This window comes from Schistocerca piceifrons, chromosome 2 (genome assembly GCF_021461385.2).
Source record: "Schistocerca piceifrons isolate TAMUIC-IGC-003096 chromosome 2, iqSchPice1.1, whole genome shotgun sequence".
In the NCBI taxonomy this organism is placed as follows: domain Eukaryota; kingdom Metazoa; phylum Arthropoda; class Insecta; order Orthoptera; family Acrididae; genus Schistocerca; species Schistocerca piceifrons.
In genome coordinates, this window is record NC_060139.1 from 1,113,244,070 (window position 1) to 1,113,271,864 (window position 27,795).

At 37.8% G+C, this 27,795-nt stretch overlaps 2 long non-coding RNA genes across 3 annotated transcripts; both read right to left on the reverse strand.

Moving 5' to 3' along the window:
• Window positions 1-354: 354 nt before the first annotated feature.
• Window positions 355-17,567, reverse strand: LOC124776840. The gene is made up of 3 exons (XR_007015659.1): window positions 17,508-17,567; window positions 2,161-2,316; window positions 355-415 (listed from the first exon to the last, which is right to left on the reverse strand). It is a non-coding gene; the product is annotated as an uncharacterized LOC124776840 (long non-coding RNA).
• A 15-nt stretch (window positions 17,568-17,582) lies between these two features.
• LOC124776841 lies at window positions 17,583-26,963 on the reverse strand. Of its 2 annotated transcripts, none has more exons than XR_007015660.1 (3): window positions 26,883-26,963; window positions 22,004-22,143; window positions 17,583-17,643 (listed from the first exon to the last, which is right to left on the reverse strand). It is a non-coding gene; the product is annotated as an uncharacterized LOC124776841 (long non-coding RNA). The 2 variants fall into 2 exon arrangements; XR_007015661.1 differs by lacking the exon at window positions 26,883-26,963 and adding an exon at window positions 26,579-26,872.
• Between the last annotated feature and the right edge of the window lie 832 nt (window positions 26,964-27,795).

Below are 27,795 nucleotides of genomic sequence, written 5' to 3' on the forward strand. Positions count from 1 at the left end.
GGTCGCCATCTTAGCATCAACTGACGCTGACGCCTAGTCAACAGCGCCTCAAGCGAACAAATGTACAATTAAATTAAACTTTATAGCTCCCTTAATTCGCCGACAGATAGTGCTTAGCTCTGCCTTTTGTCGTTGCAGAGTTTTAAATTCCTAAAGTTGTGGTATTCTTTTTGAATCACCCTGTATAATTAAGGAGAGGTCTTATTAAAATACAACAGCTTAAATGGAAAAAAATATCACCTTCATTCATTATGAAGGTTGTCGTAATGTCAGAGACATTTTGAATGTATCACACATATGTAAATTTAATTACCTGAGCAGATCAGTATCCTTCATCACTCCAAGTAATGTTGTAAACAGGATATGCAGTCTTCAGAATTTCTACAGTCTTGCTGTGGTCTGCCTTCCCAAACCCCTGAAATGAAGCAGTCCTTGGGTATTTTAAAACTAAAGTACAATTAAACAGTGTGCTACATATCACAATAATAATTAAACACTAAAACGAGAACTCTTAACTACAACTACATCATAAGTAAACCATGGGCTTGTACGTACACTAAAACTGCGTCTAATACAGAGCACATGAAACCGTAAAGCAATCTGAAATTTTCTACACCACACATCACAACACAAAAGCAGCAGAAAAAGGGAGTGTGTAAAGACCATCAGAACAGATGTGCAAGATGCAGCATCAGAATTAATTTTTCTATTGATGGGTCTGGCATTGTACACAACACTGAAACACAAGCAGCAGTAACCGTGCAAAAAAAATTAAACACGTACCCACAATCTGCAACTGTATTAACTGTGTTAAATGAAACAGGTAGGTCACAAAATGTGTGAAACACAGTCTGAAAAGTATAAAATAGGTGCGAGGGGTACAGAGGAATCATTTGGTCTGCTCCAAGTGCAAGGAATTGTTGATTTGAGTAATTATGACAACTGTCCTGGCAACTGGAAAAAGTCTTGTAAAAACACCAGGCTCACCACAATTCATGTGCTGCCGTAACTATACTCAATCAAAAGATACAGAAGCTGGTAATAATAATAATAATAATAATAATAATAATGTCATAAAATTATGGGACAGAAGATCCCCTCCCTCTCTCTCTCTCTCTCTCTCTCTCTCTCTCTCTCTCTCTCTCTCTCTCTCTCTCTCTCTCTCGCTACATATACAACTCTCTCTCGCTAAATATACAAGTGGAAGCAAGGATTGTGGCCTCAAAAGTAATCTGAAAGGTGTAAGAAAAAATCCTGAATCAGATTGAACAGCACAGTTGGTATCAGCATTGTCCACGGAAGGCAAGGTTTCAGGATGTAGTCCTGGCCCAGCACATAGTTTTAATTTGTCAGGAAGTTTCATAATCATGGCTGCTACCCAGAACAACAGTAGCCATTTCAATCATAACACTTGTCCACAACACCACACCCAAATTATTGTACACGGTTGTAAGAAGCATGATGATGATTTACAGGTATTAACATCTGGTGACATTTACTTCTGACCATCTAACAAGGTATTCTATAATTTGTGCCATGTAACCAAAGCAGAAACTGCTTTCCCATGGAGGAGCTTGGCGTATAACATTCTTAAAAGTTTTAAAAATACTTGAATTATAGGGCACACAACGTATGAACAGAAACTTCACTGTTCTTAAAATATCTTTTGTTAACTGTGGTCTGCAGCTTATACGAATTGTAGAAATGACATCATGTAACACTTTAAGCTGTTGATAATTTTTTTTTACGATGCAACCAGTTTTGGTCAAGACCATTTTCGAGCACCTGTTGTTCCCACAGCATAGAAACAGGAAAAATTCAGGCAAAAAGGATATTTCAAAATTGTAGTAACAATACATACAATGCTTGTGGATATTTAATTTATATTTCTGACATTGTATTCTTTTGATATATATAGTTTTTGCTGGTAATCAAATTCTGTAAGTGTTGCTTGTATTGTTCCTATAATTTTCAAACATTCTTTTCATCCCAAATTTTCCCGTATCCGCGATGTATATACAACAGGTGCCTGAAAATGGTCTTCAACTGAAACCATTATGGTCTTCAACTGAAACCAGTCACACAGTAAAAAATTAAGTTGAATAACAGCTCAAGATGACACATACTGTCATTTCTACAACTCACTGCTTTTGGTACTACCTGTGAGTAGCTGTACACTTTGATGACCTTGGCACTGGGGTCGTGCTGTATTCTGCCACCACCAGTGCACTCTGCATCAACGCCGAGGCCTTTCACCCTGTCCATCGTCTCATCTTAGACATCCGAATGGAAGCCAACTCACTTGTATCCTCGCACCTAGTAACAGGAACCATAGTCAAACTTTGAACAAAATGTATCAAGAGTACTAAGCAAGAAGAAAACACAAAAGTAGAAACGTGAGTGGAAATTGTGGCATCAAAAATAATCTGAAAACGTAACTTAAAGGAGCTGTTGTTATATCCACTATCTATAGGAAACACACACAGGAGCTTCTGTTTCTTTTTTTTTTTTTCTTTTTTTTCCCATACCTACTGCAAATGCAAATGAAAGCTTTTGTATATTCGGACACGTGTTCTCTCGGAAAACACTGAACATAACGTAAATCATCTAGCTGACAAGGTAGTTGGCAACATCAGCACATGGCTTTTGGAGAACGGATTAATACTTCACTGCCAACAACTGAACTCTTGTAAAATAGAAATAGTCTTGTCCTGAGCTGGTCGAACAGACATTTTAAATTCTTAAGACTGAAGATAGATGAAAAGCTCTCTCAGAAGTATCATGTTCAACACCTTAAGCAGAAAATGAACACTTCTGTCTTCACTATACACTATGTCTTGGACACAAACACAAAAGCTTGTTTACTTTTGCTCTGTTATCTCATATGGTGTTATAGTTTGGGCCAATTCTGTGCACTTGGCAAGAATATTCTCATCCCTGAAAAATGCAGTCAGCAAGCTCTGCAGTGCCAGCTTGTGAACATTCAGGGTTGCTGCAAGTTTCCCCAAGTGACATTCCCCGATTTCCAGCAAGTTTTAGCATTTTTCCCTGACAAATTTCGAGGTCTCAAGGGCAAGTAAAGACAAGTTCACAAAAAAAAAAAAAAAAAAAAAAAAAAAAAAAAAAAAAAAAAAAAAAAAAAAAAAAAAAAAAAAAATGTAAGGACTTCTGTATTTCTTCCCCTCATGAGCAAAAATCTTAAGTACTAATTTCAGCATCTTTTGTAATGAACAGTTTTTAGATGGAGAAAGAAAGACAATGGTATATAATATTCCATTAAGACCACTGATGTTATTTTATTTCAATAAAACTAAACATATTTGGTGACACAAATACGCATTTCCTTGGAGTCACAAGACAGATTTAAAATACCTACACTGATTTCAGAAATAACCTCAGAAAAAAGTAGGCCTATTGAAAGAAGTATATAAGGCAGGCCAAAATATACAGGTACATAGCATACAAACCGCCTGTGACTGCCACAAGTTGTTCTTCCTATCGCTCATACTTTCTAATATACAGGGTGTACATTACATCTGGGAACACTTTCAATTATTTGTTGCACAAGAACCAAACATAGCACAGATATCGCACATATGTCATTTTGAAGAGAAACCCTGAAAGTTCTTTTTCATGTATACCACCACAGCATACTTTGGTGATTTGCCGATAGCACCAGTCATAAATATGGCAAGTTCAGGTGCGGAGCGAACTTTCTGTGTGTTGGAGTTCGAAAAAAAAAGTGTGTGCTACAGCTGTTCAATGGATGTTTAGAACAAAGTACGGTAAGAAACCACCAACAAGGAAGGCACAACAAATTTATTATGACGGGTTGCTTGTGCCCAGCACAGAGAAGCAGACATCCCAGTGTGAGTGAAGTGAATTTGGATTGCATACGAGAGACATTCATAAGGAGTCCAAAGAAATTGGTGCGTCGTGCATCCCATGAACTCGAAATGGCTCCACTGACTGTGGCAAGTCATGCGACAGAAGTTGTCTATGAAACCATTCAAATTGGAGCTAGGGTAGAAGGTCAATAACGACGACAAAGACAAGTGTTTTGAGTTTTGTTCACAGTTGCAACAATTGAATAAGGACGGGGATGGAATTTTGATCGCTTAAGTTTTAGCAATGAAGCCACTTTTGACACTAATGGGAAAGTGTACAGGCATAATTGTCGAATCTGGGGTACAAAGCATCCACACGAATGCATTGAATTTGGGTGTGATTCGCTAAATGTAAATGTTTTTTTGTGCTTTGTCGTGTCGAAAACTGTACAGGCCATTCTTCTTCGCCAAGAGCATTGTCACTGGATATTCCTACTCGGATATGTTGCAGCAATGGCTGATGCCTCAGATGCAATTGGGCTCTCCGTTCATCTTTTAGCAGGATGGGGCTCCACCCCATTTTCATCGTGAAGTTTGTGGGTACCTGAATACGGAGCTGCCGCATCGATGAACTGGCCGTGCTACAGAAGGGAACAGCTGTTTCATGAAATGGCCTCCCTGATCACCAGATCTCACTCCGTGTGACTTTTTTTCTGTGGGGACACATTAAAGATCCGGTGTATGTATGGTCTCTACCACGTGATGTAGCGGAGCTCCGGGAGAGAATACGAGAAACAAATATCGCAACTGACGATGCCATGCTGGGACAGGTATGACACGAATTCGATTACTGTATTGATGTCTGCCGGGACACTCATGTTTCGCGTACTGAATGTTCGTAAAAAAAAAAAAAAAAAAAAAAAAAAAAAAGATATGTACATCCTGTATAAATTATTTTCTAAGCCCCAAAATGTACTAGAATAAATAAAATGTTTATAAAACAATGTACCGCACAATGTACTTGCAGTGAGAAAGTCACAATTCCTGAACTCCATCGCCTGTGGCCTCTGGCCTGCCGAGGAGCACCACAGTCCTGAGTCCTCGGATAAATCACGAAAACCCACTGCATTATACCACACACAAACAGAGCCGGCCTGGGAGCAGATCGGCGAGACTAGATCCGATGGGCAGGGCCTGCACATTATTGGGAAACGATGGGCTTCAAATCGGCAGCCCCAATCCGTTAGAGAGACCCACAGAAATGGCCTGTGGGTTTGGCCCATCATGGAAGTCCATTCATGTGGCCAGCTTTACACAAGTCACTGACATTATGTTGACGAAATGAGATGGTGGTGATAAATCCATCAATTTGTGCAAATACTCTGAGAATTAATGCTAATGAAGATAGGTAGCAACTCACCGTAAAGATGATTTTCGGCCATAGCCTTTCTTAGAAAATAACACACACACACACACACACACACACACACACACACCACATTCACACAATCACTCAGACACAACTCGTGCACATATGACCGTTGTCTCCAGCCACTGGGTCAACAATCTCCAAGAATCATATCAAAACAAACCACCCCTCACACCTCCCATCGGCAGCTACTAGGCTAGTGGCAAGAAGTGGTGGCAGCACTGACTGCAAGCTGAGGGGAGTGGTAGGAAGTGGAGAAGCAGTAAGAATGAGGGAGTAGGGAAGCGGTGCATGTATTAAGCTGCATCCAGCCAGCGAGGATGCAGGAAATCCCAGTAAACAAACTGTTTCATCTACTGAGACAAAAAACAAGATTTCTCCAGGTTTTTTTTTCCAAATTTCCCAGCAGGGCAGAAAAAAAGAGTGATACACGTAAGTATTCAAATCCACACACAAAGGTTACCTTGTGGTATGCTACAATTCTGCACAAGAGACCCTCACAATACATGAGAACTTCTCTATGCAACATGTAATTTATCCTAATTTCTCTTAATTTCATATTTTATTAATTCTGTAATTTTTTGTTTATAAATTTTATATTCAGCTTTCTGTAAACTAGGTACCACCTCATCCCACGAGCTTTGGCTCAAAGTCTCAAGATACGCGATAAAAAAAATAAATGTCAATCCCAAAACCTCACACGCCAATATAATGATCTGCATGCAATCATTCTGTTGATAATGGCACATTAAATTTGGAAAAAAAAAAAACTGATGCCCTTGATAATTCAAAGCTGTCATTTAAAGTCACAATTGTATGTATTATAGAACACTGTACAGGAAAAATGGAGTTGTAAATGTAGCTGTGTTTTAGTGAAAACGACGTTTTTTCAAATGATGGAGAACCAATGGAATACTTGTTGGTAACATCTGCTCTATACCATAAACCAGCACAGTACGGCACTTTATGAAGTTTAGTCAAAGGCCTGTTTTGTGAGATAATGTCTTTCTGGAAGTTGAACGCATTGCTTCCGTCACCAAAGCAGACGTAAAAAAAAAAAAAAAAAAAAAAAAAAAAAAAAAAAAAAAAAAAAAAAAAAAAAATAATTTGCATTCAGCCCCCTCACATCATTACATCATCAGTGCAAACCAGACGATATTTCTCGTGTAAATCTACACGGCTATCTGGCAGTTCACACTTAAGGATACAGGGCATTTTTCCAGCTCAATATTATATTTCTTTCAGGCACTGTTTATAATGTATATGTTTTAAGATTTTTTGTTGATATCAGGTAATAGAGCACACTTTCTAAACAAATTAGAAGTATTTTGAATATTTTTGAACCTGCTTAGAGTTATTTAAAAAAAGTAACAAGGAAATTCTTCCTCAAACTGAGGTACCATTTAATCCAATGTTATACATTTGAAGGAGACCAAATTTTTACCAGACATGCATGACATGGCTGAGATACTAGACCTATTTAATTCCACCTATTACGTATATTACAAGGATAAAAAAGTATCACATCTTACATTTTAATATTTATAATTTTTTCCAAATAAAAATGTTATTTTTTCTATGATTTAGCTGATTCTGCAATAAAGCTTAGGTCTACTACATAAGTATGGACTACCAAAAGTTACAGAAAAAATTAGAGCAATGCTTTATAAACTTTAGGAAATATTTGTACCTGAATTCTGAAGAAAACAACTAGCGGGAAATTGCGAATGAACATATGAGTCCAATTAAACTGTGCCTCAGAACATTCCTGAAGCATAGTCTACATCCTGCAGCCTTTCTTCATCTTCAAGCTTCCTCTTGGCATTCCTTTTAGCACTTCTTGCTTCTTTGGTAACTTGAAGAGCGAATCTTTCAGCTTCATGCACCCGTTGTCTGTCACGCAGAAGAAATTGATCTTTCATATTAGAGCCACATTTTATGCCTAAATTTCTCAGGACTTCCTACCTTCCTATCACTCCGTCATTGAAACATAGCACACCATCTAGTACACCAACTTTTAATGTATTTAGTCCTACAAAAACATTCTTGAGTAATCTTTCCCGTATGGAATGGTTGAAACTTTCATTTGTATTCTGAGTGCCCCCATGAAGACATTTACCGTATTTACTCGAATCTGAGCCGCACTTATTTTCCGGTTTTTGTAATCCAAAAAACAGCCTGCGGCTTAGAATCGAGTGCAAAGTAAGCGGAAGTTCTGGAAAATGTTGGTAGGTGCCGCCACAAGTAACTTCTGCTGTCGAATATATGTAGCACTACACAGGCATGCTTTGCAGGCACAAAGATAAATACTGGCGCCAAACCCTCTGCATGAGTGCATTTAAAAAAAAAAAAAAAAAAAAAAAGGGGGGGGGGGTGGCAGACAAGTTTTTCCTCCGTCTCGAGTTTCGACCACTGCATTTTCATGCATTATCCAACGAAGTAAATACAAATTCCGTATTGTGCACCTTTGAATGTAGCAGCATTTCAATGCACTACAAAAATCCGACTGGCAAGACTGTTTGGGATGTTTGTCAATATGGCCAACTCTACGTTCTGAATTTTTTCCTAACTGTGAGAAGAGATGGTTCCTTATAGGAACTTTTATGAATTATGAATAGCATGCAGTATTCTCTTCACATAAGAATAATTAGAATATAAACATTTTGCCATGTATTCTTTCGTGTTTGCTGCTAACTCATTTAAATCCTGTCTGCCTAATAAACTACGAAACTAGAGTGAGACAACAGCAAACGCGGAAAAATATAGATATCATCCCATGTTTATATTTGTATTATTCTTATGCCTAATAGTGATACAGTCAGAAATGAAGCACGGCAATTGACTAGATTTTTAAATCTAAGATGACTAATTTCAGTGCAGAATGTAATGTACTAAAGAGGTGCCTGCAAAGATTTTCAAACGGAGAAAAAATACGCTGTCTATTATTTGGTTCTTGTTGATCATTCTCAAAGAAAGCAGGAGTGTAGGTAACAGCAAATAGCAGTCTCTTGCCATTGTTTCGCTAACGAAGTACGCGAAAGAGGAAGGGTACCCTTATAATACGGACGGAGCGCCTGACGCATAGCAATGGCTACCTGGTAAAGCTTAACTACTGAGCTTACGACTCGAACCAAACTACTGTAGCTGTATCGTCATTCATTTGACCTAAATTGTGTCTCATATTACAATGGACCAAGTTTGTTTCGATTTGGAGGTGCGGCCTAAAACTTTTCTCTCCCCTTGAATTTCAAGTCTCAAATTTCAGGTGCGGCTTAGATTCGGGAAATTTTTTTTTCCTGGATTTCGAGTCTCATTTTTCAGGTGCGTCTTAGATTCGAGTAAATGTGGTACTAAGCAAAACGGGGTCCACTCAGATCTCTAAAAATTGGTTTTATTTCATTCATAACAGGCTCAAGAAGATAATGCTTATGATATTTTGATAGTATATTTGACCACTTTCCTTTGCTTTTTGGTAACCACACCTAAGAATCTGCTCCTTTAGGGCAAAGTCCATGAACAGTGTGGTCATCTGTGGACAACTTATGAAAGTAGGTGGCCCATACAGCTTTCCTCATTGCTGTATCATCATTCAGAGGTGCATTTTGTCTAATGGCCAGTCCTTAATACCTCTGAAGGAGGTCTATTTCAGTTTCTGTCAATCTGTCTCAGCCAGACAGAGATTTTCAATCAGACAGCAATTTTCCTTTCATTTCACTTCTTAGCTTCCTCAATCTAGCACCCATCCTCTTTTGCACATGTCCACAACACTCCAGTTTTGTTACGAAGCTATCACCATAAACATTGAACTCATTAATTTTATTGAAAGCTTTAGAGTACCCATCACCTAGGTACTTTGTATATCTAACGTTATAAACGGGCACTGACCTCTGAAATAATTTTAGAGCTCCATCACACTCCATACCTCTACTGTAACCATCATAATTATTATAACACTGATGTTCAATATGTCCTTCAGTGTTACTGTGTCAGATGTGACAATAATTAGATAAGCACTCAACATCAACAACTTTTCCATTCTCCACAGAAGTAGCACTTAAAACACCATTCAAGGAACGATGTCCTCGATGTTGCCATGTCCCATCAAGTGCAACAGCAATGTCCCTTGTTTCACTAATATTAACAGTTTTTTCTACTGCACATTTCATAGATGCTTTAGACACAACCGTCAAGGCATCTAAAAGTATTCTTATGTACTTGCTGAACCTACTGGGAGGAGGAAGGTCAATCAAATGACAAAACGTTTGTGCAGCCTTTTTTTCCTTTCCCTATTGCACGCATTGCGTACACTAACCTCAAATTCACATCATATGAATTATGCACAATGTTCAAAGTCATTTTCGAGGTAGATTTATTGCAGGATCTACACAGACCAACTAATTTTGACGCTAAACCCTTCCTGCTACTTTGTTGTTCAGTTATTTCCAGACAGCCTACACCATCACATTGTTTACATTTTTCCACTTCCTTTATCAAAGAAGATAAGATACCCACACCAACAACAACAAATCCACTACAAACAGTGTCATTTTTAACACAAAAATTTGAATCACCAGGAGGCGTGCCATGTGCGAATTTCTTCACTGAAGAACTGACACGTAGTTTACTTTCAACAGTGTGGCTTGTTTTGTTTGTGAACTGGTTACCACAGAATTTCCTTTTATTGAATTTCTTGATGTGTGGCACACTAAAAAATATGTATTTTCACAAATATATGTAGCGCTTGGGAAACAAACGTTTATTAACATGTGAACAAACTGCTTCAGAACACAAAAGTAAATACTTGCAAAGATAATCATTTACAGACGCTAGAAACCTGCACTGTTACCAACATATACAATGTATCATACATATAATCGCTGGAAACAGAAAGAAAGTGCACAGTTCTTTTCAAAATAATACTGGTTTCTGTAACAGAAATAAAGGGGGCATGGCAGTATACAAGGTGCGAATGTAAAGTAATGACACTGATGTGAAAAAAAATGTTGCTTACAGTTTTAGTCAATTTTCGTGTTGTCTCCTTCAAAGTTCCCTTCTGATTGCACACACTTTTTTTAGCACTTCTGCCATTGATGGTAACATTTCTGGAACTCATCTTCTGTAATATCCTCCAAGACCTTCGTCACAGCTTTTGGGACATCTTGCGTTGTTTGAAAATGGTGTCCTTGACCGCCATTTTGATTCTTGGACAGAGAAAAAAGTTGCACGGAGCAATATTTGGTGAATAACGTGGCTCTGGCAGTACCGAAATTTGTTTTGAGGTAAAAAATTACTGTACTGACAGAGCAGTATGGGATGGTGCATTATCATGATGCAGAATCCAATTATCAGCAATGTTATTATTAGACAAACCGTTCCTCGATTGATGTGCAGTTCTCCTGCAATCATTTTCATGGATAACCTTCTATCAGATTTTATGAGTTCATGCACCCTGGCCAAGTTGACATCCGTCCGTGAGGTTGACAGTCGTCCACTGCAGTCTTCATCTTCAACATTTGTTCTGCCTTCACTAAACATTTTATGCCAATCAAAAACTTGAGCTTTTGACATAACCTCCTCTCCAAAAGCCTTCTTAAGCTTACCGTAAGTTGTCATCGCGTTTTCACTCAATTTAACGCAAAAAGAAATGGCATACTGTTGCGCAATATTATGCAGTTCCATTTCCGTGATGAGACACTAACACGTGTTAACTTATTACAGCACAACTAATGACTGAGCAGTTGCTTCAACATGCCGCTTGAACTACAAGTGGCTTATAGACCAAGGTCACAGATATTGTGCCTACGCAAGCCTGCAGGGGTGCCACATCTTGCAAAGAAAATCAGTCTCATTACTTTATTGTCGCACCTCGTACATGACCGTAACTTTAAAATTTGGTATGTATAGGTCATTTTTCATTTCAAACCCTACAGTGTATATATCAATGTAACCAGGAAAGACTATAGAATTTAATAAAGTCATTTAAAAAATTTTGATTTTTCCACCATTTATAAGTATCCTGTATCCTTAAGTGTTCGGCAGAGGATGCATCGAAAAGCCTTCAGACTATTTCTGTAACATTCCACTCTTCAACAGCTTCTGTGGGAGCTCTGATTTCTCTTACTTTATCACGATAATAATTTCTCCTTATGTAGGTGGGTGCCAACAAAATATTTTGCCATTCAGAGGAAATTTCCTGAAAACATCTCATCATAACAAAAAACACCTTTGTTTTAATGACTGTCACCCCAACTTGTATATCATGTCAGGGTATATGCGGACAAGGAAAAAAAATTCCCAGATTTCTCAGTCAAAAATACACTTTCCCCCAAGTGAAAACATACTTTTTCCCTGTTAACTGACGGTATATTTTCTCTTGGAACTGTATAACTTATAAGTCCTTTGATTATGGTTTTATACAAGGGCGTAGAATTTCCTGGCGCTTTAGGAAAAAAAACACGCATTTTGGAAAGATCTTTGATGTGCAGCAACATGTATGCTGCATATTTTTGTATTAGGAAAGTATAAACTCGAATTCCACCAAACACCGCATGTTACTTTCCAAAGCATTGAAATTGAGATTGGGATGCGCTTTTGTAAGTTAGTCATAGCTCATTTCATGCGATTTCGCCAGCCGATCACAGCAGGTATTCAGAGCTTAGGACACGTGATGTAGTCAACCAACAGCAACATCACTGTTAAGTAGCGCGAACACACAAACAGAAAAAGTTAATGGCTCAAATTAATGTAAATAGTGTTGCTAAACGAAACGCAAAGCCTTCACATATAATATTGGTCTATCAGATTAATACGCTGCAAGAGAAGCTAAGCTTTCTCATAAAATGTTGGTCTTTTATGCGCGTATTACAATTTAAGATGTATCACACAAATGTGCCAGTAAAATTTTTAATAACGACACAAATGTCTGATCTCCCAGGCTCAAAATTCATCTAAATGGCTCATCATCAAAGAGTTGATTTTTAAATGTGAGTCAAACACTTTGTGATTTAAGAAATTCATCGTACATTATCTCACATAGTTCTGGTGTAACTGCTAGAATGGTACTTTGATGGTAACGATTTTCAACCCACCATTCGAAATATTTTCCCACGACCTGTTAGAAATAGGTTCGTTTCTGCAGTTGCCAGAGAGCGCCAGATGACAGGCGTCACCGCGCAAGCGCAGCTACGATGTCGTAGGGAGCCTGCATGTTCGTACGTGTGAAACATTAAAAGATCTTACATTATGTAAGAAACAAGACATCAGAGGATACTCCAAGAGAATCGGAATTTCGTGACCCATACTAAAATGTTCACATTTAAAGTGCAAATTTGTATGTCCAGAATCCCACGACCTGTTATTAAGCTTTTCTTTTTGGGATGTAAATTTTCTTAGAGTACCAGTACTGTCCTGTCTCATGTTTGGTTCTTTATTATGGCGTAATGCCAAATGTGCTAGAAGTTGAAAATGTGCACTTGAAATGCAGCAAACACAGTGTGTGGAATTAAACACTTTGTCTCAAATATATTGTCTGCCTTAGTGGAAAAGATTAATGAAAGAAAATTTCTTTGGCAAACCAACAAAAATAACTTCATTGTTCTAAAAGGCAATTAACGCTTGACTGTCAGAAAGATGGAAATATAATAAAATCTGCAACTAATAACACAGTTTAGCCTTCCATTATTATGTGAATGTATTTTAATTCACTTGATAGCTCCCGGCCACAGAAATCTGTTTTGCCTTCATTTGATGTGGGAGCAGTAAATGAAGAGGAAACAGCAAAAACACTAAATGTAAAAATGGGTCACGTGTAGACTACCCACTTCCCAACTGTAATTCAGACTGCTCTGCGCATCAGTCCCGGATCTAGGGGTAAAAAGGGATGGGTATACACTCGCACACACACACATATCCATCCACACATATACAGACACAAGCAGACATATTTAAAGACCTATTTTGTGGGGGTGTTGTGAGGGTGACATGGTATTAGAAGGTGGAAAGTGTAACATGAGGTTGAAATGAAAATGAAAGATAAAAATATATGGGGAGAGATAAAGGTGAACTAGAAAGCAACTGGAAATCTGGTATGAAAAAAGGCGAAAAAGTGTTGGTTAAGTTGATCCTGTGGTGAACTTGGGTTGGTAGACAGCGATGTGCATAAAGGTTAGGTGGTTGTGTTGCCGCTAAAACACGTTAAAGGACGGAGAAATTCGGGAAAATTTCGAAAAAACGTGTAAATGTATTAAAAGGAGTGGTGTTGTGGTGAAAGATTACGAAAATGGGGTTAACAATTGTCTGACGAAGAAATAATGACGTTAAAACCTGTGGGGAGCGGCTAAAAATGATCAGTGATGTGCAAAAACGGAAGTGGAAATAAAGTGAAAGTTCTTAGAACTAGCCGAAATGGTTGTTTAATACGTGAAAGCAGCTGTTATTGAACTAGAAACGGTGGATTTTATAGCAGCGGTAGTGTTGAAAGCGGAAAATAAAATTTTTTTGGTTATGTTTTGGAAGTGGGTTACATATTATTGAGTATATATAGGTGGGATAAAATTTTATAGTAGATTACGGTAAAAAGGGGAAGGTGAATACAAAGTGAGACTACTGGTAAAAACAGAAAGAGAAAATAAAGGAAAATAAGACGACAGGAAAGATTTCGAAATGCAACAGCGACAATAACAAACGTAATTGTTGGGTTCAAATTAATGATATGGTTATAATAGAGGGAAACATTCCACGTAGGAAAAATATATCTAAAAACAAAGATGATGTGACTTACCAAATGAAAGTGCTGGCAGGTCGACAGACACACAAACAAACACAAACATACACACAAAATTCAAGCTCGCGCAACAAACTGTTGTCTCATCAGGAAAGAGGGAAGGAGAGGGAAAGACGAAAGGATGTGGGTTTTAAGGGAGAGGGTAAGGAGTCATTCCAATCCCGGGAGCGGAAAGACTTACCTTAGGGGGAAAAAAGGACGGGTATACACTTGCGCACACACACATATCCATCCACACATATACAGACACAAGCAGACATATTTAAAGACCATTTTTTTTGTGGGTGTGTTGTGAGGGTGACATGGTATTAGAAGGTGGAAAGTGTAACATGAGGTTGAAATGAAAATGAAAGATAAAAATATATGGGGAGAGATAAAGGTGAACTAGAAAGCAACTGGAGATCTGGTATGAAAAAAGGCGAAAAAGTGTTGGTTAAGTTGATCCTGTGGTGAACTTGGGTTGGTAGACAGCGATGTGCATCAAGGTTAGGTGGTTGTGTTGCCGCTAAAACACGTTAAAGGACGGAGAAATTCGGGAAAATTTCGAAAAAACGTGTAATGTGTCTGCTTGTGTCTGTATATGTGTGGATGGATGTGTGTGTGTGTGTGTGTGTGTGTGTGTGTGTGTGTGGGTGTGTGTGTGTGCGCGCGCGCGCGCGCGAGCGAGAGTGTATACCCGTCCTTTTTTCCCCCTAAGGTAAGTCTTGCCGCTCCCGGGATTGGAATGACTCCTTACCCTCTCCCTTAAAACCCACATCCTTTCGTCTTTCCCTCTTTCCTGATGAAGCAACAGTTTGTTGCGAAAGCTTGAATTTTGTGTGTATGTTTGTGTGTCTGTCGACCTGCCAGCACTTTCATTTAGTAAGTCACATCATCTTTGTTTTTTTTTATATATATACAAAAATATGTTCATTTTGTAGTGCACGTCTTTCTGAAGGGTCTGATGCATGCAACATGTGTGTTTGAGGAAATGTAAGACATGTCATAAGTGTGCCAAAGTGCAGTGTCTCATCTCCTCACACAGTATTCTCCTATCGCACGTCACTGTACTTCGCTCTGTGGAATTGAAATGTGTACATTTTGTAATGGATGCCATCAAACCATATTCAGGACAGTGGAAATTAAAATGTCCTGTGGTGCCTCTCCTGTTTACAGTTGGCCGGTTTGACATTCTGTCCCTCTTTTTTAAAAAAAAGAACTCTTCAGAAAATGTGCACTCTTTGTTCCCTATCAGCTAACAACTTGCTGCTTTGTGTGACATAAAATTAAATATAGGATATATAAACCCAGTAAAGACATGAGACAAGCAAGACAATACATGTTTCTTCAATCCTTAGCTCCTAGAATTTTTTACCCTCTATAATCTTGGTACAGCTTTACATGGAGTGCTTTCCTTCTGTGAAAGAATCTATTACCTCATCAAAGTTCGTCAAACATTTTGCTACACGAAAAGTCGAAATGTCATCGTCTAATATTGAAAAAGCTGTTAATACAAATAGGAACCAAGACTGGTGTTATTTCCCGATCTGATTACACCTATTTTGTCACTGTCTGCTAGATAAAACAAAATAGGCCTTTCTAATACTACAACAATTGTAATACACACAAAATAAATGAGACTGTTTTGGCACAAACGGTCTGTTTTGTAAGGACAGAAAATAATTCACAAAGTACCAATATCAAATGCCTATTAGGCCAACTACAAGCAAAAAGCTTTACATTAGGAAATAGTTTCACACTTCATTCATACACTCCAGTTCCTCAAGCACGAGATCGAAAAGTAGTAGTATGAAATTTTTATACGAACTTGGAATCGTCATATTGTTCCATAATTTGTGTGATGCCCCCATTTCTTCTCCTTCATCATTCTAACAAACAGTCTTGTTATCGCTAATTCTGTAACTATTCCTGCCAATGCCAAAGCTTATTTGCAGGTTAACTTCATTAACTCTACCAGAATCACCGGTTTAGCTATCCCGTGATTATTCTCCGGTTAGGCGTTGTTACATGGTCGTACAACACATTTTCCGTGCTTCTTCCAGAACAGAACTTAAAGTAGCTGCTAGCTGGGGACTGTACAACTCGCCCTTACTAGTATAGCGATCTGCCCAAAAATTTTTTGTCAAAATTTCATTTTCTTGTATACACCGCAAAGGTAATACGTAATCATTCTTACGTGTTATTCGTTTATTTCCACTCCTGTAGTCTGAATCTATGGATTCCGCTAGTAATTACAACAACGCTCATCATTTGCAAACACAATCAACCACACAATCAGACAGCGGTTGGTATTCATCCGTTCAGCCTTACTTCGCTCAGCTCTGTCAGATTCCACTGACAGAGGAAACATGTACACTACGCACGCATTCACAAATCAACTTACGATTCATTCAAAATCAACTTAGAATGTGTTAAAAATGTTCAAAAACCGACAGGGATGAGTTTCAAAGTAATATGAATAATCGATAAACTAACGTGCGCTGGATGCGAGTCGCTTTGTGAAACAAGGTTTCCTCCCCCGCCCCCCCCCTCAAGAATATGAATTTGCCCCCCCCCCCTAGATTTGGACCTCCTGCGCATGTATAAATCTGGCAGCTTGGGCGCTCCAGTAAAATTTTTCCCGGTAGCATCTAGCTGCTTGCTGCGACTGCTTACACAGCCAACAATTTCTGTAGCCAGAAGCGAGAGAAGGTACTACTCAACTGTGCTTGCGCATGATCGAGCTCGTAACTGCTAAAATGAATTTAATGTAAACAGTTGTGACGTCACGCTCAGCGGAGGCAATTTGCTGTTACGAAGCATTGCACAGTCTTCCTAAAGCCTTTGACACATTTTACTGTTGGCGGACACTTGTATGAGCAGTGTTTTGTTGCTGTATATGGTGCATTTCCCTTGAAATTTAAGTTTTATTTTCGTTTTTTCTCTTGTTCATGTTTTATTGCTGCAGTATTGAGACACAGTAATATCCTTTGTTAGAGTATCGGTTCTTACCAATCAAAATTACAAAAATTTAACTGAAAACAAAAACAATGAAAAATTTCCCGGGTTTTTCCCCGGATCTTCCGGGTCGTATACACCCTGCATGTCCATGGCGCACTCCCCCTTCTTAGCTATAAAACAACATACGTTGCTCTTCTTTGAATGCTTTTTTATGTCCTCTGTCAACACTATCTGGCAAAGATACCATAGCACACAGGGCCATAACTGTAGTTCAACAGTGTTTCAGTGAAAATCTTTTGTGCGTTTTCAGTTGTATCGCCATCCACCATCTCACTTCCAATTTAACAGTAAACACTGAAACACTATGTTATGCAGATAACAACCAACCTTAGGCTACAATTCCCCATTGCAAGTCACCGACATCAGAAGAAAAATTCAACTGAGAAAATTGAAAAATGATGCTAACGACTGTCTCTCAAATAATAATGTATCACAAAGTTGACCAAATATTAGTTTACCAGTTACTGACCACTAATTTGCTCGGTTCTTTGCCATCAGGACCCTCTGGACCAAAGACACGTATTAGAACATACTTAAATGTTCCTTCTGGGTCGATATCCACATCAGGAACAGCGGCAAGCTTCTCTGCTGCTGTCATTAGTGTCCTGTTAAACAGATGTTAAAATTATTCCAGAAATATTTATATACAACAGGTGAGAGAAGAATAGTGCTGCAGTCACAATGTAAACAATACAATTCTGCATCTAGGATTTATACTGGAAACAATGTTTCCTTCAGAGAAATAATGATCTAATATTTGGATTTTTAAACGTGTGCCTATTAAGTAAATACAAGCATTCCGTGGAAGATCTTACACCATCCAAACCATAAAACTATCAATTAATTGTATCCAAAGGGAAACATACTTGAGAAAGCCATAAAATTACAAAGAGAGACAACTGCATTCTCGTAGAAAGAATTCACTGGGTGAATTCCTTCATGTTTGGTGGACTCAAAAATATTTTTTAAAAACATTTATTGGTTATCGTTTAGAAAGAGCAGCCATTTTTGTTTCAGGCTTTCTTACACTTTTATAAGCGTCTGTGGTTTTTTAAATTATTCAGTAATGGATTGCCCCAGACCTTTCATATAAGAGGTATTTATTTCAGCAGACACTGGGCTATAAATTAAAACCATGATCACCCTGCTGAATGTATTAGGGAATACACTTTTAATGTCTCAAAGTTGTTGGTTGTAAATTTAAAAAACCCATTTTTAATACTATCTTTCCAAAGAGTAGTTTCTTAGCCTTAATACATTTTGTGGTATTACACTACTCAGTACAGATACCTTTTTTTTTTTTTTTTTAGAGAAACAATTATGACAAGCTTATACTTAGAAACACTTTAAAAACAAATCTTTTGAATTTTTTCATTCTTTGGTCTGCAAATCTTTGTTAATGGACCAGATATAAATCTGAAAATTACGCATTTAATAGACCTTTATGATATCAAACTTCTGTATAAATTTCAACCTTGAGATTCCATGGACAAAAAAATTTCAAATATGAGTCAAAAATATGTTTCTTACTGTTTGCAATATCTGGGCTGATGGAAACAGTGTATAAATTACATAATTTAAAAATATCTAGGATAACTCTTTAAAAAATGAGACAATTCATTACATTATCCCGTTCTCAACTTGTTTGTTTTTGCTACGTTGTTTATTGAACAACAGAGATATTTCTTCACTCATGTTGGGCACAGAGTTAAATGTTCGCCTAGTCACAGTCATAAATTCCAGGGGAGAAGACAACTCCTTTAATGCATTTTTAACGGGCCTCTCGTGTTGATCCTTTTCAAATTTTTTTAATGGGGTTCTTGGTGCTGGTAAAACGTAACATCCACATCTTGGTTTTGACGAGCAATGTTACCAACTTTGGCAATCCACCACTGTTCGTCATAGACACAAGCCACTATGTCCTTACTTTGAAGTGTCAGTGGTACAAGTTTTCCACAGTGATGACATTCACTATCAGAGGATGTTGATGTGAACTTACAGTTGAGCAAGTTGTATGACTGAGGTATAAAACAATGAAAAGATCGGGTGCCTTTAATCTTCTGACAAGTTTTGAATCTTTCCTCCAAGACATTGGCATAGAGTTCTCATATTTCCTCACATTTAATGAAACATACGTAATCCCTTTTACCTATTCTTTACAGAATTTGAACATTTCTTGACGTGTCCAGATTTGGTTCTCATAGGTCCGTTGCAGACTAGCTTTTGTGACAGCTCGCTTTGTTGTACCCTTTATGCCATCACACTCATTCTTCCCAGGACATGATGCAAAAAAGTGCTATTCTGCACCGAGCCAACAGTCTTTTTTCTTTGAGAAAGGAGATATTAATATTTGTTTGCTTTTATATTGGCTTGCAGCACCATCAGAGAAGTTCATCAGTTTGTTTACAGAACTGTCGTGCTGTTTTACGTAGTTTGTTAACTGCAGGTGAAAAGCATGCACTGCTGTAGCTTTGTGCTCAAAGTAATCATTTGCAACACAAAAACTATGACTCTAGTCTATCTGGATCTTTATAACAGAACACAAATGGACAAACTGTGGCCTGTTTGTTTACCCAGTGGCGCCCTTGTATTTCACTTGAACAACAAAGGAATAGTTTTCAGAAAAGTCAGCAAGAACTATACATTCATCAACTGCCAAGGTTTGCTTTTGCCCTTCAGAAATTTATCCTGACTTTGGCAATTAAATGACACACTATTGAGTTTTCAAGGTTAGTAACCAACACTTAGAAAAACTATTCTCGTTATTTTGAGACTCCATTGTTCAACTGCACACTTCAAGGGCTCATTATTAACCAAGTGTGAGTGAACAGATGTTGGTGGAAGGGGGATGACAACACACAGATTTGTACAGGCTTGTCTACATCCACATGGATACTCTGCAAATCACATTTAAGTGCCTAGCAGAGGGTTCATCGAACCACCTTCGCAGTTCTCTATTATTCCAATCTCGTATAGAGCGCAGAAAGAAGGAACACCTATATCTTTCCATTCGAGCTCTGATTACCCTTATTCTATTGTGGTGATCGTTTCTCCCTATGTAGGTCAGTGTCAACAAAATATTTTCACATTCAGAGGAGAAAGTTGGTGATTGGAATTTTATGAGAAGATTCTGTTGCAACAAAAAATGCCTTCCTTTTAATGATGTCCAGCCCAAATCCATTATCATTTCTGTGACACTCTCTCATATTTCGCAATAATACAAAATGTGCTGCCCTTCTTTGAACTTTTTCAATGTACTTCTGTCAGTCCTATGTGGCAAGGATCCCACACCGCGCAACAGAATTCTAAAAGAGGACGGACAAGCGTAGTGTAGGCAATCTCCTTAGTACTGCCAATAAATTGCAGTCTTTGGTTAGCCTTCCCCACAATATTTTCTGTTTGTTACTTCCAATTTAAGTTTGATATCATGAAGATCTATTAAGTGTGTAATTTTCAGACTTTTATCTGCTCTCCTTACAAAGATATTGTAGGTCAAAGAACGAAAAAATTCAAAAAATCAATTTTTTAAAATAGTGTACATTTTGTGTAAGCTTCTCACTATAAGAAGTAGTTATACTGTATAGTGTAATAGCACAATAAATATTAAGGCTGAGAAATTACTCTTACTTTGGAAAAATACAATTAGGATTGATAAAAAATCTACTCACCAAGTGGCAGCAGAACTCGCACATAAAAGACGGAAGAGGGGTGAAGGAAGAGAACTGGAGGTCTAGGAAAATTGGTAGATATCGGGAAAGTCACCCAGAACAGCGGGTCAGAGGAGACTTACCGTAAGTAATGTCTTTCCTTCTCATCCCGTACGGTAAGTCTCCTCTGACCCGCAGTTCTGGGTGACTTAACCAATATCTACCCCTTTTCCTAGACCTCTCCAGTCTTTCTCCTTCACTCGATTACTTCCCCTTCCACCCTTCTGCCTGAAGAAGGAGCCACTGGCTCCAAAAGCTTGCCAATTACAGCTGTCTTTTATGTATGTGTTCTGCCGCTGCTTGATGAGTAGAATTTTTACCTATCCAATTAAATAGTTTAAAGAATACGCTTTTTTAGCTTGCAATCAACAAGTTTGAGCCATTAAAAGTAGGGCCTATATTAAGGAATACATTCAGCATGGTTATCATGGTTTTTAATTTATAGTCCAGTTAATGATTCTTCAACTCAGTACTGAATAATTTAAAAAAAAAAAAAGGAAAGGAAAAAAAAAGAAAAACAGATGCCTGTAAAAGCAAAAAATAGCCACTGTTTCTAAATGTTGAGAATAAAATTTTTTAAAAATGTCTTTAAACCCATTAAACATTCGGGAATTCATCCAGCAAATATCAATTTTTTTCTGAAATGACCGAGCGACTAGTTAGTTTTTTCCCTGGCCCACTAGTCCTAGCTTACATAACAGAAATTTTGATTTTTATCAATACCAACCGTCTGCTTTCACCTATCACATAATCAAAATGCTGGACATAAATCACTCATCGAAATCAGCCACACACTGCAACGACAATTTTATCTATTCTCATAACGAAACAATCATAGGCTCCCCAACTTGCATTTAAAAATAATGCAGAAGCAATATAAATATGGAAAAAAATGACATACTGTTTTAGAGATAAGGGATCTAAAATTCTTTTATATATTTTTTGACATAATCTCACAAGCATTTCACAACGCTGTATCCAATTTTGACAAGCCAGCTAGCGCCTTTAGGGTAAAGGCACATACTGGTTTCCATTCTGTTCTCAACGACATTGAACACAACAGAAACTAATCTCTGTCTACCGTCAGCTTCAGCATATGCCTTTCGTCTGAAGACTACCACTGACTGGTTGAAACTAATTACGGCATTGTGAAACGACCCATGTGTTTGTGTGGAAGTTTTGTGCATGGATATCACACACATCACATCATCAGTAGCATGCTACCAGGCAAAGGCAGTGTCAGTAGATCCAATCAAACCTTCGGAACTCGGCATTAGGGAAGCATCCGATTTAATCCATCTGCTTTGACCCATGACGTCATCCATATGACAGAAACGCCCACGTCCAGAGTATACAAAATGTCGTCAATATTGTCACTATGTACACATGCCAACAAACCTGCAGGAAAACAGAAACAGTGAAAGTAATCTTACTTCAATGATAAAATGAAACTACAGAACAACCGCGGGAAATAGGGGGTCTAGGGCAAGGACAACCTAATTTTAACAATACAAAACATCACATCACATCACCCCTAAAAAAGTCTCAACCTACGACATAATGCTACAGCCACAAAGCCAGCAGGAATCATACAGTTCACTCGACCTATATAGCTCAAACCAAGCCCACAATACCAAAAAACCAACATCTGCAATAACGAAAATGGCACTTACGCAGTTTAGGGGATACATGCGCTGATCATGAGAAAAATACCTATTTTTGAAGCAAACATATTTCTGAAGATATAAGCATATATATGCGCGGAATACCAAAAAAGTACTTATTTTCATATGGAGGTGGGGGAAAAAAAAAGATTAATTAACTGTCTGCTTTCACCAGCTTATTCATGTTGCTATGCCAATATGCTGCAGACACTTTAATATATTTCTTCACAGAGTTCTTTAGCCATAGGTAATGCTTACAGTTTCATACATCCTAACTATGATAGCTATTGTTGGCTTTGCATATTGTTGCATATGATATATGTCCCTGTTGCTCACAGTTATGCATCTTGATCAGTGCGCCCAACAACCTATATTTTTCTGTTGAGGCTGTCTGTTTTGAAGTATCGTATATTACTGCGTGTGCCAAAATGGCGAGAAATTTTCCAGATTTGAGCGACTTTGTAATGGAAGATTTATACCATGTTATGGAGAACACCCGAAGCTCAATACAATGGGCTAGGCAACAAGATCTTATGAAGAACGATATTGTGTGTGAAAATGGGTATTGTGTTGGATACAACGAGATGAAGCTGGAGAAAACTACAGGGAAAGATGGCGAAATTTGGAGCTGCTCCATTGGCAGGGACTGTAGAAAGAAATGTTCAATCAGGAAAATGTCATTTTTTGCTGGCAGTCATTTAGACATTTCTAAAATTTTGCAACTGTCTTACATGTGGGTTTTCGAACTCAATAGGCAAAAGTTTTTAATGAGGGAGCTCAAAATTGGCAGTGAGCACACTGTGGTCGATTGGTGCCAATTTTGTAGAGATATCTGCCATGAATATTTCTTAATTGAGCCAATAGTTTTGGGCGGCCCTGGCCATACTGTTGAAATAGACGAGAGCTGCTTCGTCAGCATCATCAAAGTCATAGGTGCGAGAGCAATGGGTCTTTGGTGCTTATGACGTTGAGACAAAGCAAAGCTTTATGGTTGCTGTGCCACAACGTGATGCTACCCATTTGCTGCCAATTTTGCAACAGTATGTTTTGCTACTGGAACCACAGCAGTTTCTGATTTGTGGCAACTTACAACACCATAGGTAACTTGGGCTACAATAATCTGGCTGTTAATCATTCGCTTTATTTTCTCGATCCCTTTACAAACGCAACCACAAATCACATGAAGTCAGTCTGGCAAAAAGCAAAAGAAAAAAATCCTATAAGGCCTTTCAGAACTCACCGTGCTATGCTGAATAACTACCTGGCGGAATTTCTCTGGCGTCAATGTTTTGGGAAAATCCATTCCACAATTTTGTTATTAATTCCACCTTTCTTGAAGAGAGAGAGAGAGAGGAAAAAAAAAAATTAAATTCTGTGCATACATATGCAATATGTCATTTTTGATACAAAAAAAATTTTGAGACAGTTAACTGATTTTTTTTTGCATCCAAATGAAAAATAAGTACTTTTTTGGTGAAGAGCGCGTCAGATATGACTGTAACACTCAAGTTTTGAAATAAAAAAATTTTTGGTATTCAGCGCATATATATGCTTATATCTTCAGAAACACGTGTTTCCTTCAAAAATAGGTACTTTTCTCGTGATCAGCGCATGTACTCCCTAGACTGCATAAGTGCCACGAAAAGCAGAATCAGATGTTTCCCTTGACCTATACAGCCGAAAGGAAGCCCAGATAGCAAGGAACCAATACAGCTGAAAGGAAGCCCAGATACCAAGGAACCAATAGCTACAACCCGAAGAGTGGAATCAGACATTTCCCTTGACCTATGTAGCTCAAATGCAGCTCTCAATACCTACCAGCAATAATAATAATAATAATAAAAATGAAAACAATGTAAACTTCACACACCAACATAACTCAAAAAACACCACAAAAACGAAAACCTTCAACAACTCGAAAACGCAAAAACTTGTATATACACCAGATCAATTAAAACCAACCAAAGTACGATAAATGTAAAACAGACAGAACATCAGAATTACTACAGATTAAAACAAAAATAAAAGTTTATTACCAACAAAAGCATGCAACAAAATCACCTAGGTTGACCGCCGCTACCAGTCACACACACACACACACACACACACACACACACACACACACACAAAACTAATCAAACCTAACAAAGTGCCACACACATAAATAACCATCACTGAAAAATGAAGATTTCCAAATCCACATTGCAGCACTGGCTACCCAGACTCAAATAAACCCATGTTACCATAGTGATAATGAACCCAATATCACATGTTAAACTCAACAAACACAAACCAATTCAAAAACATACACACAACACCATTATCTCATGGGTCAAAGGAGACAGGTGGAATAGAACACTTCCAATGGCCCCTTAACTTAGTTCCTACCTCACGCAGACAGACAGGATGTGAGGACAAGAATGAATAGTTCTGAAAAATAAGATTAGTGTTTCACTTTTAAAAGTGTTAATCAGCAGTAGGGCCTCCTGGGATCTTGCTTCCTTGACTATCAGTAGTGACCAGCCACACTGTTTCTTTATAAAACAATTCCTTAATAACTTCATTGTTTAATATTTGGATTCCTGCACTGATGTCACCTCACGTGTAAGATTGTTCCCCCTATTGTTATCTAGACAACAAACTTCAACTCTAAGACATGATATCACGGTACACAAAAAGATTTTTACATGTTAGTCTGAGAACGTGGACAGTGACTAAGAAGGCATACCCTAAAATTGCACTTACTTTAAGTTTTCAAAATGTCACAACCCCTTTCTTCTGTCATTTATCACTCTTTAACCTCTGGCAACAATCTGTTAATATAAAAACTGCACTGTTTTTAGAGTTCATGTTAAACCACAGACCTCTCTATAACTGACTGGTTGGAGAAAGGCGAGACAAAGAACTGGTTATGAACTGTTGTGTCCAAATCAATCTTTGAAATGCCAACAACAGGATTAGTTAAAAATGTGATACCAAGCTTATGAACGACAACACCCTTAACGTGGTGGAGATATAAGACACAGAACTGATCAACTGCTCACATAACTAATAACACGAAAACATTAGCGAAATAAAATGCTAGAGACTAACAGGATCTCTGTGAGAAAAGGTAGTTTTGGGCCCATGATGTTCTTTCTATTAGTCCTTCAAATATATTAAAAACTTGACAATACCAGACCACAATTCGAAAATGGAGCCTCACATAGGTACTTAAATGTATCTATGGAATGACCTACCTTAAATGTATCTGTGGAATGACCTACCAACCCAACCTATCCTAGATATATGTTTACACTAGTCTACAGATCAGCCTGTCAATGTAAATGAACACATATATACATCTTGTATGCCACAAGCATTCCCCCAGTCGAACACCATCTCCAGTAGGCCTAGACTTAAAGTACACCTAGCAAACAATACAGTCTAAGCTACCAGCCACAAAAAATAAACTTCATATTATGATCAAAACACACATTCAAAATATTTCACTGAAACAAACAAAATATCATAGATGCCATATGACATCACAGTTCATATAGGCTACCTATGGCTCATGTTGTTCACTGGACTCCAAACACGTTTATTTTTTCACACACAAGCATTTATTGCTTAGTCCAGTTTCTTGAATAAGTATCATGAGGCTATCATGGTTAAGTTTGTCAAATTAACTCCCAAAAACATCTTTTTGGTAGCAATATTCTTGAATACTGGTTGTTTCTCAGATTCCACACCCCCTTCAGAATACCAGCTTGGTGCTTTCTGGGGTTTAGATATTAGCTACACAGTCATATTTACGCTACCAAGACCTTACCAATGATTTACGCTACAATTAAAACAAAACTTATTCACAATTCCAATTACAATAGCTACACATTTCATGTACCGGTATTCGTAAATACAGATCTTTACATACTTGGTTTAGGTGAAATAATGCCAATGCGTCACAATTATTTCGATGTGAGCAATGAAACTTCACGTAAAACATGACTGCGATACAATGCATAATAAAATAAATATACCGAGGTCTAGAAATAAGCATGATTACACATAAAAGGGATGATTAATACAGTTCAATATTAAAAAATCTGTATTCAACAAAACCGTAGTCCTACAGAACTGGAGGGGTGCGACGGTAATGGTTTTATTTTATCAGTGAAATTACATACCAGTACTGGATGTTACTAATGCTCCAAAACATCAGACAGTATATATAATAATGGTATGAGACAACGAAGGGAGATTATTTTAGGACGTATTTTCATCAATTTTGATATGTTATGACTCGTAATAGCCCTGGAGACGTCTTTTACAACAATCGAATAATTTGTAGCAGTACACCGATAAAAATAACTGCTTGCAACTAGCAAGTAATCGCGCAACGCGCAACCAAACTTCGAACACGCAAATAACTTCTTAACCCGATACGATTACATGACAATGGACACCATACGCATACTCAAAATAACAAACCTAGACAAACACAGCACTGGATTTCGTACGCCTCCAAACAAACTGCTTTTCAGAGATTGTATTTTAATAAATGAAGACATACCGGAGCAGTGGATTTTAATAATACCGACAACCAAAGACAACAAAGCAACGGAACTACGCACTAGAATAAGCCAGTTTATTTGATTAATTTAAAATGTGAAGGAAAAAGCAGAGTTGTTATTTGCTGACATGAATCCATGGCTTTTTAGATTAAAGTACTGACTTCGAAAGTGGGGGCATTTGATGACAGAATTAAAAATCATTATTGACAAAGCCAATCCAATCCAATAGAGGTGGTGGTGGTTGTTGGGATGTTTAAGGGGGACTTCCAATAGAGACCGTAGATCTTACACTAATAACTAAACAAGAAATTTCCAGAAACTTACCTCCGCTTATAAAAATGTCCACAGTGTGCGTTAGAAAAATGTGTAGAAGAATGAAATTCAAGGAGAAAATACGAATTGCTTTGGAAGTAAAGGATACTTATTATAAATGTCACTATCTTTATAGTAAATTTTGCATATGATTTTTACGGCTTAATGCTTTGGTTGCTATTATTGGCTCATTGTAACACGAGAGTTTCTTATTTAAATTTGAACAAAACCATTAAACAGAGGCACATTTTCGAAGTGTTGTTTGACTGTTTTAGTCACTCAGTACAAAACACCTTCCTATACTCTTTACTAGTTTCAAAAAATGGTTCAAAAGGCTCTGAGCACTATGGGACTTAACTTCTGAAGTCATCAGTCCCCTAGAACTACTTAAACCTAACTAACCTAAGGACATCACACACACCCGTGCTCGAGGCAGGATTCGAACTTGCGATCGTAGCGGTGATCTGATCACTGAAAATATTACTGCAACTTTTCTGAAGTGTATAATCCTCGACTCA